Source organism: Microcaecilia unicolor, chromosome 1 (genome assembly GCF_901765095.1).
Source record: "Microcaecilia unicolor chromosome 1, aMicUni1.1, whole genome shotgun sequence".
Classification (NCBI taxonomy): domain Eukaryota; kingdom Metazoa; phylum Chordata; class Amphibia; order Gymnophiona; family Siphonopidae; genus Microcaecilia; species Microcaecilia unicolor.
In genome coordinates, this window is record NC_044031.1 from 476,908,000 (window position 1) to 476,923,216 (window position 15,217).

General features: G+C 40.5%; 1 long non-coding RNA gene across 1 annotated transcript in view; it reads left to right on the forward strand.

Moving 5' to 3' along the window:
- Positions 1-9,127, forward strand: part of LOC115477105 — a 91,680-nt gene extending 82,553 nt beyond the window's left edge. The window contains exon 3 of the long non-coding RNA XR_003943279.1: positions 9,097-9,127. This is a non-coding gene — a long non-coding RNA (uncharacterized LOC115477105). The remainder of the gene's footprint in view (positions 1-9,096) is intronic.
- Positions 9,128-15,217: the final 6,090 nt, after the last annotated feature.

Here is a 15,217-nt window from a genome sequence, read left to right on the forward strand (position 1 = left end):
CATGAAAATTTCCATATTTGCAGTGATTTAAAATATGAAGCTTGTATGTGAATTCAATATTAAATAGTACAAGCTGCCGACATATGATTAAAGCCAAGGAAATCTAAAAACAGCAGTGTTAAAGGCAGTGGTTTTATATAACTGAAATCTTTGTAAACTTTTCTAAAAATATACCTTCCAGTATTCAGCTGGGGTGATCAGAATTTTTTAAAATGCCAGCTACTATGGACAAATTAAATCTGGATAGTGGTCAGAGATGAATAGATGGAATCAGTGCTGACCAATAATATTATCTGGATATCAGTGATATGGAGCCCTTATTGCTGTCCTATCTGTATTTGGAGAGTTATCCAGTTCGACGAATGAATATCAATCACCACTCACTGGATAACTGGAAGGACCACCCTTGGTTTGCCCATGGATCTCCTTTCACTATCCAGATAGCATTGGAGTGACAATTAGTTTTTGCAGGATTATTCATAACAATGTCACTAAAAGTTTGGGGGTCCTTTTACAAAGGCACACTGGAAAGTGGCTTGCGGTAGTGTAAGCGTGGGTTTTTGGTGTGTGCAGAATCATTTTTCATCACGCCTGTAAACAAAGCCTCTTTTTTTCCCCGAAAACGGACGTGCGGCAAAATCAAAGTTATCTCACGTCCATTTTTGGCCTCTGACCTGACCGCAAGCCATAGACCTAGCGGTAAGGAATTTGGGCGGTAAGGACCTGTAGGGTGATAATAAGTAATTAGGGCAATTGCTACATGTGTCCGAAAATAAAAATTATGTTTCAGACGCGTGTAGTGGTCACACGCCAAAAATGAAATTGCTGCAAGAGCCATATGGTAGTCGGGCGGTAAGTCCATTTTGGTGCATGTTGGGTGCATGTAGGTGCCTATAATGTGTGGCTTAGTAAAAGGGGCCCTTGGTTTGGCGCTGGACAGTGCTGCTTATACAGGTAGCAGCACCTGCTACCTAGATAAATAGCTTTGAATATCATCTATATAGTGCCAGACATAATGAATTGTACACTTTCAGGTGAAATAAACATTTTAAAGAGGTAAAAGTGAAAAATCCTATATTGTTTGACAGTTAAATGAAGAGTCAGAGTATGATACTGCTTAAACTTTTAAGGATCTATGCAGTAAAGGCCAGAATGCACACTAATCCTCTCATTCTATAATCTTGTGTGCATATTTTAATGCTTAGGACTAGATTCTATAAATGGCACCTAAAAATAATTGGCATAAAAAAAGTGCTTACAAACCTCAAAAAAATTAGCGCTTATAAACAGCACTTAAAGTTAGGTACGGTTTATAGAATAGCGCTTAACCTCGGGACCCGTGACTATATTTAGATGTGATCATTACACCAGCGCAAACCTGGTAGAAATCCCCATGAGTTGATTTGGATCCCCTAATTCTATGAGAATGTGCATAAATTGCAGGAATGCCACAACCTGCCCATGTGCCTCCCTTTTTGGGTCCATGTTCTAGAATTTACATGCACCTCTTTATAGAAGACGCTTAAAAGGTTGCATGCATATTAGCCTTTTCAATTGCAGATACCTTCGCCTGGCCAGTTACGTATAGGTCCTGGTCTCCAGCAATTTAAGAAAATGTTGAAAACACAGCTTTTTGTACAAGCTTTTTTCTGATGGCAATGTAGGGTTCCAAAATCTGTGACAGCAGCTCTTTATGTTGTATGTTAATAAAGATTTATTTATATTATCGTTATTTTGCATTTTGATATGTGTGTTTTTATGGAAACTACTTAGTGTATAGGTGGGTTAGAAGTATTCAAAATAAATAAATGCATAAAGTGCCAATTAGTGCTGATAATTGCTTGTTATTGCCCAATTATCGGTACTGATTGCCCAAATTTACGCACACAACTCAAAGCACCATATATAGAATCTGAGGATTAGTGCACAAAATGGTATGTGCAGCTCATAGAATAGTGCCAGTTACATGCTTAAGTTAATTGCCTCAGGTGCGAATTGACACTCACAAGCAATAATTGGAGATTATTGGAGACTAATTGGCACTAATTTGGAGTTATGTGCATAATTGCACTTACTTAGATGCTATTCCATAATTAGTGCCAAAATGTTATAGTGCACAACTGAGAGGTACATAGGAGAGGAATGGGCAGGGCAAGGGCAAACCAAGCAGTTACATGCTAAGTTTTTAGAATACTGTCAATTGTACTCATAACTGCTTGTGAGGGAGTTTTTGGAATGTTGCCACCTCCCCTTAAAAACACTCCCTCACAGAGTTAGGTCTACTTAGAAGCCTAGTCCTGCCCAAGGGGGAAGTGAGATAGGAGGGTGGAGCAAGGAGGGCATGGAGTGGAGGAGTGGCCTAGTGGTTAGGGTGATGGACTTTGGTGGGGAACTGAGGAACTGAGTTCAATTCCCAGCACAGGCAGCTCCCTGTGACTCTGGGCAAGTCACTTAACCCTCCATCGCCTGCCGCATTGAGCCTGCCATGAGTGGGAAAGCGCAGGGTACAAATGTAACAAAAATAAATGACCCAGGAAGAATAAAAGGCCAGGTCAAAGCCCGGTTAAGGAGGACCAGAGGGAAGCAGCAACATTCACTGCAGATGCCTTTACCCCGAAGCTAGAAACTGCAATCACTATGTACAGGTAGGCCAAGTTCAGCTTGGAAGCTTGAAGAGTTTGAGCTTTGACCTGACTGGCTGCAGGCCAGCCTTGTGTGCCTGCTAGCGACTGTGCTGGTAACTCTGAATTCAGAGACCAGTGAGAATTGCCACTGAGAGAAAGACATTCATATATACCATGTCCCTGCAGGAACAGGTCACCCAAAGACATTGTTGCATTTACAGACTTAGTTTTCAATATTGCTTTCTCCCCTCCTGTAAAGTGAACAGGAGCACTTCCTGGTTACCTTTAATAAAATACTATTTCTTTTCACCATAACTTATTGAGTGTATGTGGCATATATTACCTGGTCCCTCGGCCTGCCCTTGCTCATGGTATCACATATTGTAGTAGTGGTGGAATCTGAGCATGACCTGCCAGAAGACACCAGAATCTTTAGCTTCTGGGGCTCTGGGCCTTGTTGGACTACCATGCAGGACCAATGAACTAAAGAGGTTAGCTCTGTCCTAAGAGAAAAAGAACCTTTAAAGAGTCTAGTAAGAGGTAGAGAGACAGATTTTATTTTGTTTTGATCCTGAAGCAGTGCGCACCGCAGGTGTACGGAAAACATGAAGAAACAGAACCAGACCCTATTGGAAAGGCAACAGCAGCAGCAGCAACAACAACAGCAGCAGCAGCAGCAGCAGCAGCAGCAGTTCATGCAAGCTCAGTGTGAGCAACAATAGCAGCAGCAGCAGCAGCAATTTATGCAAATTTACTTTGAACAACAGCAGAAAGAGCAGCAGCAGCAGTTGCAGCAACAAATCTTGCAGAAGTTTGTAAAGTTGCAACAGTGCTCTCTGGGCCAGGTGGCCCTAGCCTTGTAGGCACCAAAGCTACAAGCCACTTCCCCGGTTCTGGTACTAAAAAAAATGGTACTGGAAAATGACCCAGACTATTTTATGTCATACTTTGAGGACTGCTTGCTTATTGGGTTGGCCAGAAGTGTCATGGACTGCTTGTTTAGGGAACCTTTAACTGGTAGCAGCCAGACTACCTTTCAGGATGTCAACTCAACAGTGATAGCCACTTATGCAAAAGTGAAGGCTGTCATTCTGGAGAGAGCAGGCTGCACACCCAAAGTCTCTCGGCAATGATTTTGAAAGGGCTCTCTACAAGTAAAAGAGAATCCCTGAAGTTTATTTTACCTACTCAAAGAAGTGGCCTGGAGGTGGCTGCAATCAGAGGGAAAGACTGGCCTGGAGATAACAAGAGTCTACTTGAACAGTTCCTGGAGGGGCTACCTCAATCCATGAAATAGTGAGAGAAGTGGCACCCTAAATTCATGCCAGAAAGTGCTGTGGAAGCAGCTGAAGCAGGAGGAGGAACTGTGTGATGGAAGTTGAACTGAATGGGAACCCCTACCAGATACTAATAGACTCTGGCAGTGTCAAGACCCTCATTCAGAGAGAAATAGTTATTCAACTGCAAGTGAACTATGAGTGGACTGTAACATTATTATGTGTGCATGGGGAACAAAGACAGTATCCTACAGCTCAGGTATGCCTCAAGACCTCAGTCAGGCAAGCTCAACTGGAAGTGGCTGGCTTACCGTGGCTTCCCTACCCAGTTGTCTTGGGCCAGAATTTCCCAAAATTTGGAACTGTCTGAGCTCAGCTAGCTGCTGGCCCAAAGAAGAAGGAGGAGTATTTCCCCAAGATTTTCCCATTAGAGGACCCCCAAATTCTCTACAGAGAACCCGAAGTTGCCTAAACCCAACTGACAGTGGTGGTTGGAAACTCTGTGATGCCCACTGAACTTAGGGGCTGCAGTTGGGGAGGACTCATGGTCAGGAGAAGATGGACTGGACACCCCAGACCCTTTGGATAATCTGCCTGAGTGAAGTGAGAAAGGGACCCTGGGAGATTTTAAGAGGGTTCAGGTCAAGGACAAATCCTTTAGACAAGCCTGGACCAAAGTTATAATGTTAGATGGAAACTCTGTGGGCAGTCAGGACCTCTCTAAGGTAGCACCCCCATATTTCATAGTAAAGAATGATTTATTATATAGGATGACCAAGGGAACCCTGGAGGGGAAGAAAATAGACTAGTTGCGAGTCTCATTCTTATCACAGGCAGGTCATGCAATTAGCCTATAGTCACCTATTAGGGGGTCATTTGGGGGAGGAGAAAACCCAGGAATGTATCTTGGCCCGGTTTTTCTGGCCCAGTGTGTTTAAACAAATAGTCCTTTTCTGTCAGTCCTGCCCAATCTGCCAGATAAATAGCCCTGCAAGGGTTACACCTGCCCCTCTTGTGCTCATGTTTATCATCGATACCCAATTTGACCAGGTGTTGTGGACTTCATGGGGCCACTGAAATGAGCAACACATGATAACAAGTACATTTTAGTCATTTTGGATTATGTCATGTGCTATTCAGAGGTCATCGTACTATGAAGAGCACCACTGAGACCAATGCTCTACAGGGAGTCTTCTCTCATTTGGGGATCCCTGCTGAGATACTGACTGACCAGGGCACCACTTTTATGTTGTGAATCATGAAGCAAGTGTATTTCCTGCTAAAAGTAAAGACCTTGCAGACGTCGGTGAATCATCCACAGACAAATGGTCTGGAGAAAATCTTTAATATGACTCTCAAGCAAATGCTGAGGAAGTTTGTGGCTGAGGATGGGAAGAACTGGGACACCCTACTCCGGTACATACTGTTTGCCTTCATGGAGCTCCAGCTACCTTCAACACCTTGTTGACCATGGCTGGCTAACTGGACAACATCCTTATCTATAGTAAAGACTAGAGGACCTATCTTATAGAAACATAGAAATATTATGGCAGATAAGGGCCCATCCAGTCTGCCCATCCTCAGTAACTACTATCTCTTCCTTTTCCCTAAGAGACCTCCCTTTCCTGTCCAATGTTTTCTTTAATTCAGACATAGTCCTTGTATTGACAACCTCCACTGGGAGGCTATTCCATGCGTCAAGCACCCTTTCTGAGAAAAAGTATTTTCTCAGATTACTCCCGAGCCTATAACCTTTTAACATCATCCTATGCCCTCTCATACTAGAGTTTTCCTTCAGTTGAAAAATACTCACCTCCTGTAAATTAATGCCATGGAGGTATTTAAACATTTTTTTCATATCCCCTCTCTCCCTCCTTTCTTCCAGAATTATACATATTGAGGTCCATAAGTCTGTCCCCATACGCTTTTGATAAAAAAACTAAAGTAACCCTTTTCCAAAACCAAATGAGGAAAACCAAAATGAAAAGGGGAATGACCAAAAAAGTGTCAACCAAGGGATATTTATTATAAATATCACATACAAAGACCAACTAAGAAGATATACAGTCCATAGGGATATATAAAAATGATATTGAGTCTTGATATCATTTTATAGATCCCTATAGACTGTATATCTTCTTAGTTGATCTATGTGACATTTTTGATAAATATCTCTTGGTTAGCACTCCTTTGGTCATTTCCCTTTTCATTTTGTTTTTCCTCACACTCTTTATGACAGAGTCCACTAATCAATTTTGTAACTGCCCACTGGACCGAATCCATCCTGTTTATATCTTTTTGTAAGTGTGGTGTCCAGAATTGCACACAGTCAGTCATTTTAGGCCCCTTACCGAAAACACTCAGTTTATTTATCAGTTGCCTGTGCAGAATTGTTTCAAAAGCTTTGCTAAAATCCAAGTACACCACATCTAGTGCCCCTCCCATGCCCAACTGTTTGGTCACCCAGTCAAAGACATCAATCAGATTTTTCTGACAAAACCTGTCTCTAGTGAAACCATGCTGCTTTGGGTCTTGCAGCCCAGTTGATTTGAGGAACCTCACAATCCTCTACTTTAGAAGGGATTCCATTTGTTTACTCATCAGTACTGGATAATTTATAGACCGGTGGGTTGACTACAAATCCTAAAAAGTGCTTCCTAGGAGGACCAAGAGGTCCAATACCTAGGGTGCTTAGTTGAGCAGGGACAAGTGAGGCCCCCAGGTCTGGAAGGTAGAGGAGGGACAAGTGAGGCTCCCAGGTCTGGAAGGTAGAAGTGATTACATAGGTGCTGGTGCCCCAGACCAAGAAGCAGGTGCATGCCTTCCTGAGGCTCATTGAGTTTTACTGAAGATTTATCCCAGGATTTGCTGAGAAGGCAGAACCCCTGACCCACCTCCTGCAGAAGAAAGCCCCTGAGAAGGTGCAATGGACGTCAGAACTAGATACTGCTTTCCATCTGTTTGGAGCAGGTGCTGTTCAGCCCAGACTTCAACCGGCCCTTCATGGTGTAGATGGGTGCATCAAATGTCAGATTTGGGGCATTCCTAGTCCAAGAAGTGGAGGGCAAAGAACGTCCTGTGGCTTACATTAGCCATAAGCTGTTTCCTAGGAGAAAAACTATGCCATGATTGAAAAGGAAGCCCTATCTGTCAAATGAGCATTGGAGAAATTCCAGTATTATTTACTGAGATGCCACTTCTTACTCATCATGAACCATGAACCCCTAAGTAGATGCATTGCCACAAGGAGACGGATGCCCGCAACATGTGGTGGTTCCTCTGCCTTCAGCCTTTCAGTCTTGAAGTTTGATAATAAGAATTACTAGAAACAAGAAATTATAGATAAAGAGAAAAAAATCAAGCAAAACATTTAAGGTGTTGGTTAATCCAGACTAACCAACACCTAAAAAAAATAACACCTCAGTTTTACTGTCATTGAAGAATATCATGTTTAGTTTATTGATATAGCCATTCCAAGAGACAGTAATATGGAAGATAAAGAATTTTAAATGGTCACAAAGCACCCAGATTTGTAACAGTAGTTATGAAAATTTGGAAAAAGAAATCAATAGTGGTATCAATTTTCATTCAGGCACTAGTTGGAAAAGGATAAAGACTCAGAAAAATTTGGACTATCTAAAACTGAAACAAATTGCAATAGCTAAATTTCAGACAGCAACGCTGTTGAACACTTCCTATATTATTAGGCGCTACCTTCATGACACCTGAGCCTTTGGGTAGGGCCTGAGTCATGTTGAAGGGAAATAAACAACATTGGCTGTGACACACTATTTGTAAATTGTGGGTAATTATAATCATAATACTTAAGGATTCCTAAGGTTTCTCTCCTTCCCCTCCATTTCATGAGGCAATAATGAAGGTGTAGGGTAAGGACTTTGGGATGGTGAGGACCATATCTTAGTTTGTGGTGATAACATTAGATACATTCTGGTTAATGATCAAGGTATGAGAGGTAAAATCAAAGTGTGATGTGGCATCATATATATCCTTTATATATCTCTGTTCTTTTTACTTTTGCAGATGGCTTATTTGACTAGAGTTTGTGGGCTTGGTCCTTCCTACTCATTGTGAGTGGTTGATTCAGGTGTCCTGGTAATAGGGGGTAATGATGTGCTTTTCTTTTAATGTGAGCTACACTAAAATAGATTATGTGGTGGAAATGACTGACAAGAGAACTTTTTATATTGAGAGCAAACTTCTGTTGATGGTTGTGTAAGTCACTGAGAAATTCAGAGCTTGAGGACAACACTTTGCAGTCTTCTTCCCCTTCAATTTGCCTCTATTCTCTGTGGGCTTCGTCAGGCATGTGTGGCTCTCTGTCTGCATAAGTAAACAGTAAAAGTGAGACTATCGCTAGAGGTCATTGCGGCCTTATCAGGAGCCATGAGGAATAGGAATGAGTAGGGTATCTCAAAAAAGATATAGTGAAATTAGAAAAGGTTCAAAGAAAAATGACCAAAATGATAGAGAGGATGGAACTGCTTTCATATGAGAAAAGGCTAAAGATGTTAGGATAAGAGATGGCTGAAGGGGATATGATTGAGATCTACAAAATCCTGAGTGGTGTGGAATGGGTGGAGGTTAATCAATTTTTCACTCGTTCAATATAGTACAAAGACCATGGGACACTCAATGAAATTGAATGAAAATACTTTTAAAACAAATAGAAGGAAATATTATTTCACTCAAAGAATAGTTAAGCTCTGGAACTCATTGCCGAACGATGTGTTAATGGTGGTTAGCATATCTAGGTTTAAAAAACATTTAGGGGGTCTACTACTAAAGCTTGAATTATCTACAGCAGGGCCCATTTTATTCCTATGGGCCCTGCTGCAGATAACGAGCTAAGCTTTAGTAAAACACCCCCTTAGACAACGTAAGCCCCTTGGTGGCAGATCAAGGTATTACAATGATGGTTTCCCCAAAATGACACCAACCAGAGAGTTTAACAATAATAAATATAAATTTTAATTATAAGCATTTAAACAACTTAACAGCAGCTTTTCCCCTTTTACAGAGCTCTCTTAACACAAACAACATATCATGCTCGGATTATACCAATATATCAGATAAATACCTATTTTTCTTATCTATCAGGTTAGAACCATATAGAATAACTTTTATGTTTAATTTTCCCCATAACTGATTCTTTGTGTAACAATGTTGTTTTCCAGGACCACCCTCAGGGTCAAGCCCAGAAACAGGTAAGTATATATCATATTCCTTCCAATCTTTATACCATTCTTTTCTTCATATGTCTCAGTCTCTGATGTAGGAATCACAGTCTGTAGAACAGTTTCCTGGATCTTTTTTTTTACTTTTGTAGGCCGACTTCAACTTCTGGACAATGGGTTGTCTTCTCCTTTACTGTTCATTCTTTAAATAACTCAACAACAAAAACTCTCTTCCTGAATGCATGCACCCTTCTAAAAGAGTTCTGCCTTAACATGTGACCTTTTTGTGTTCTCTATTATTTCAAAATAAACAAATAAGCACAGATCCCTACTCTATTCCCAACCTACAACAATTGTCCTATTACTATCTCCACTTGCATTTTTTTGCCAACATGTACATTAAAATTTGTATTAACTTTAGCTTCACCAGTCATCCAAACTCATGACACTATAAATTAGCAGCTTTTCTTTATAAACCATTGCACACATTTGCATATATCTTCACTCCATCACCACTCCCTCCCCATAAACCATTGCACACATTTGCATATATCTTCACTCCATCACCACTCCCTCCCCACTTAAACAACCTTAGGCCAGAAATCCACAGGGCCCAGTAATTTAACTATACCCCTCTCATCCACACTCACATATCCATTCAGAACTAGTTTCCTCTAAAAGTACTTAATTTTCACTTTACACACAATAACACACATCTGTCCTGTATCAAAGCACCTACCTAACTACTAGATACAGCAACAGCAGCTTTTAGAATGTTAACCTTGGTAACCAGGGCAACCAGCAGGCATATGCTTGCTTGTCTCAGCAGTGCTCCACAATCAAAACTTTTCCAAAGTTTAGTAAATTTAAACATTTTTTAAAATAGTTTTAACCCAAGGGGTTACAACAAGTTCCTGGAGTAAAAGTCCATAGTCTGTGATTGAGATGGACATGGGGTAAGCCACTGCTTGCCATGGGATTGGTAGCATGAAATGATGCTACTAATTGGGTTTCTGTCAGGCACTTTTGACCTGGATTGGCCACTGCTGAAGGCAGGATGCAGGACTAGATGGACCATTGGTCTGACCCAGTATGGCTATTGATATGTTCTTATGCTCCTGCCCCAACAACCAGAGGATCCTGCTTTGATATTGGGCAAATGGGTGAGAGAGGAATCAGAGTTGGGGGGGACAGGAGAGGGATTAGATTGTTGTCAGGGGAGGGGTGAGAGATCAGCTTCAGGCCGCTACCTGGTAGTTATGTGGGTGTCGGCCAATATTCACAGTTTGTTATTCTCATAGCTAACCAGGCAAAGTTAGGACAGCTATGTTACTTCGTGTAGATATGCCAGTAAATATTGTCAGCTCCTAACCAACTCCATTCTCAGAATGCCCCATTCTTGCCCACTTTTAAAATGGCTGGTTAATGCTGATATTCAGCAGTACTGCCCTGTTAAATGCCACTGAATATTGGTAGCTGGCCTACTGAGCCTCTCCTGCCCATTTAAACAATTTTCAATATTGGGCTCACTGATTTATTTTCCTTATTAACTACAGAACAATAATCAGGAGATAAGAAGGATGACAACAGAAAGGATGAAAGGAAGAAAAAGGAAATTAGGGTTTCCAAAATAATTAATAATAAGAGTTTGGATTTCATAATTTTTTGCAAGCACTTTAGCTGAGATGAGCCAAATTTATACTTTGTGTTGTTGTTCTGCTCACACTTGATAATTTCAGCCCATAAGAGATGTGGTAGATGTTCAGGGCTTAGTAATTATGATGAGCAATTCCCTAGGGGTTTGGTTAAGGAGAAATTAGATGCTTGACCTTTGAGGTGTAGATGCCAGGTTGTCATTCTGGCCCAATGTGCCAGACCTTTGATCCTTTCATAACGTCATGGCACCCTACTAGATAGATTAACTTTTTAATTGCAGTATCCTAGCATTAAGGGTGTTATTTATAGGTCTTTGTTTTATGGATTGTTTTCTTTTCAGTCTGTGAAATATGGAACTCCTTAACTATGAATATTAGAACATTAGATCAGATTAAATGGTTTATGAAAGCTCTTAAAACATATCTTTTCCAATTAGTTAATAAGTATTATAATGCATTTTCAAACTATGTAGCTTGCAAGGAATGCCTTGTACTTTTGGCTTATTGTAAACCGTAGAGAGCTCTTTTTGGGATCTTGCAGGGTATAAGTGCCTATGTAAATGTAAATAGACAAAGGGGTGACTGGGAAAAAGCCAAGATGGTGACAGCTTAAAGTGCAGAGCTCCATGTTGATTTTTTTCCTCTTACCTCTGATGAGCAAATGGAAGGGAAAGACAAGGTTCTGTCACTTGGAGACCCATAAAACTCTGGTTTCTGGACCTATTATTAAATTTGTTATCCACAGAGGTCTTCATGTGAAGGAAATGGTTGGATTTTGGCTGTTTGGTGTGGCAGCAGTTGAAGGATCCCTGCTCTATGCCTTGGCCTTGGAGACATCATTAAGCCTGGTTTATCGAATGCCAATGCATCAACCAGGACCTTCTTCTGTACTGGGTGCAAGTCCATAGCAATTGCATACCAAGGAGTTGCCAGTTGCACTGTGCTGAGGAGAAGAGGCTAGAGCCAGCAACATGGAGTCATGGATTCCTCTTGCTGTGCCAGCGATGGAAGAAGTCATGTCAGGCGTGCTGCTTGCTGTGTCCTCTTCACTCCATAGAATCCCTTAGTTGGTGCAGTCAGAATTGGATAGTCAGGAGCCAGGTTGGTCCATCATTATTCCTCAATTTTTATTTCAACCTCAGTACCATGAACAGTTTACTTTAGAAGCCATATAGAATGTTATGATACAAAGGACAGGCTCTATTGGGCCCAATTAATGATCTGGAAAGAAATTTGTATGAACAAGAAACTAAAATTATGAGGGTAGAAGAAAGGTTTTCTACTTTGCAAAGTACTGTGAATGATGCTAAGAAGAAAATATTGGCTATTCAGGAATTGAATTTAACTATCATTAAGGAAAATACTAACCTGTGATTTAAAGTTGAGATGTTGGGAAATCAGGCAAATTGAATATCATGCTAATTAACATCAATAATTGGATTTTTAATATGCAATAATTGGCACTAATTAGAGTTAATTGTCATTTACGTGTGTAAATTTAGACATGAGATCCATGCCTAAAATTGTGCAATCTGAAAAAGGGGTGTGGAAATGGGACAGTCACAGGCATAATGGGGGCATTCCTAAAATTAACGTGTTATTATAGAGTAATGGGGATATGTGCCTAATGTAGGTGCGTACATTTGCACCACATTTTAGTTGGTGCAAATTGCCACACCTAGATGTGATTCCTGGGTATAAGCGCTATTCTATTACTTCATGCAAATTAAAACCATGTCTAACTTTAAGTGTGGCTTATAGAATTGCACTTTTTTCAGTGCCGAATTTTTAGGCGCCATATATAGAATCTAGCCCTTATTGATTACCGATATGCCCCCCTTACATAGCCGTGTAAGTGGCTGTAGCATGGCAATGCCGACACAGCCCATTCATGTTTTACTTTGTAAAGGGGGGGGGGGGGGAGGTGTAAGTATGTGAAAAAAGAATTCAGAGAGAGAGAGAGAGAGAATGGAGGCAGCACAAGAATTTGAAGCTAGGAGCTTCTGTTTATTAGGCAGGTGTGGAGGAGTGGCCTAGTGGTTAGGGTGGTGGACTTTGGTCCTGAGGAACTGAGTTCAATTCCCACTTCAGGCACAGGCAGCTCCTTGTGACTCTGGGCAAGTCACTTAACCCTCCATTGCCCCATGTAAACCGCATTGAGCCTGCCATGAGTGGGAAAGCGCGGGGTACAAATGTAACAAAAAAAAAACCCATTAACCCTGCCCTGCCTATGGTTTCACGAGATGATGTTACCAATTAAATAATCTAATCTGGAAACCTGGTTGATGGATTATCACACTAAGGAAACAGTTAATTTGTTGTGTGTGTGGGGGGGGGGGGGGGGGGAGGTTACCTTGGTTTCAACATTCCTAATTGAGGGTCCTCATCATCTATCCAAGAGGGCTAAAAAATACCATGTTTTCTTGCAACATTTATTGAACAGGGCAAATCAAATAAGTATGGATTTGGGTAGAAAACTGATAATATCTTTGCATTTGGTACCTAGGCAAGAGCTTGGGAAGTTCCATGTTATTGATAGGTTGTCATACCTGTTGGGCAAAAGCATTAATGATTTTATTGTTGAAGCTTTTTGCTCTGAACAGTGTTGCATCTTTGAACCAAGCTGTGGTGCTGCATAGTGATTTTCATCTGGATATTTTATTGAGTATAGAAGCTGCCTTTCAGTTATTACTAATTAACCCTCTTTTCCTTTATGGGGACTTAAATTTGATGGTCAGTTTTATTTTTATAATTGCATGTCAATAGACTGCACAGTGGGATGCGATTATTTCAAAGCATTCTTCACATTTTTTTCACTTGATGGAGGAGCACTTCCTTTCTGTGACAGCACAATTCATTATCTTGATAATTTTCTTTTAATGGGACCAGCAGGTGCATGTTCAGACCTGATAGTTATCTTTGATCACATAGCCCCTGATTTGGATATCCTGTTATTTCTGACAAGTCAGCTGGGCCTTGCACTTTTCTTAGATTTTTAGATACTGAGTTGAATTTTGTGTATGTGGGGTCCAGATTGCCAGTTGAGAAAATTAGTAAGCTTTGAAAGATAATTGATGAAATACTTTTATATCATAAATTGACTTTGCATCAGAATCAATTTTTGATCAGTCTTTTTAATTTGGCTAGAAAATTACATGTAATCCCTATGGAGAGAGGTTTTACTAGACACTTGACTGATTTAACTAGAGGTATTACTAGGAAACATCATGTTTTTAGATTATTGCATCAAGAGATGTTGAATCTGTATTATGGACATCTTTCTTACAGAATTTCCCAATGGCAAACTCTGACAGCCTCCAGCTGGGGCTTGCAATTATTTTTGGATGCTTCTAGTGGAATAGATTTTGGGATGTATTTTAAGAACACATGGAGTGCTCTTGTGTGAACTCAGAGCTGGCATTTCCAAGGCTGGACCAAGAATATTGCATTTTTCTAATTAATCCATTTTGGTCATTTTAATGTTTTGCAGAGAGAGACTGGTAAATAGGAAGATATGTTCTCTAAAAATATTGTAATTGTAGAGCCAATTAATTGCCAATCTTCTAAGTGCCCATTAGTGACTGAGTTGTTAAGGGTTATAGTTTTGTGTTGTGTGCATTTAAATGTATCATAGAGGGGCATTTTTGGTCTTTGGATGTTTTGCACTAAACGTATCAAATCCAAATAGCAAATATACCCATTTTTGAAAAAAGAAAAATGTCTATTTTTTTTTCAAAAATAACATTTCGAACAAGGTTTTGGCTTTGTGCGTTTATCTTTTTAGGCCATTAAAAAAATGCACAGCTATTGAGATGTAGGAGGGGCCAGAAGTTTTAGCAGACTGGTCCCCCAGACATCCCAGGAGAGCAAGGGGGCACCCTAGGGGGCACTGCTGTGGACTTCATATAATAGCTCCCAGGTACACATCTCACAATGTGAGGCTGTTTTAGAGGCTGGTGAGTACTATTTTTATTCACATTTTTAGGGGGTGGGAGGGAGTCAGTGACCACTGGAGGAGTAAGGAGGGTTCATCCCTGATTTCTAGTGGTCATCTGGTCATTTAGGGCATCTTTTGTGTCTTATTTGTTAGATAAACATATCTAGACCAAAACATTGAAGATTTCACCCTAAACATTTTGGTTTGGTTCCATTATGTCCGCAAAATGTCCAAGTGTTAGGCATGCCATAATCCCACCTTTGGAATGCCCCCGACACACCCCTTTGTGATTTGGATGCACTGCAGACAAAATGCGTAGATAGATATCTGCAAAACAGGTTTCAAAAATACCAATTTGGACATTTTGTTTTATGACACTTTTTGGACGTTTTTCTCTTTTGAAAATGAGCCCCATTGTCTACTAACATATACCTAACATATGTCTTGTATCATTTATATTAGCCCTACCTCAGTTATTGGTCCCAGAAAAAAAGAGATTCTTAACATAGAACTGAATTGGTCTTGGAAA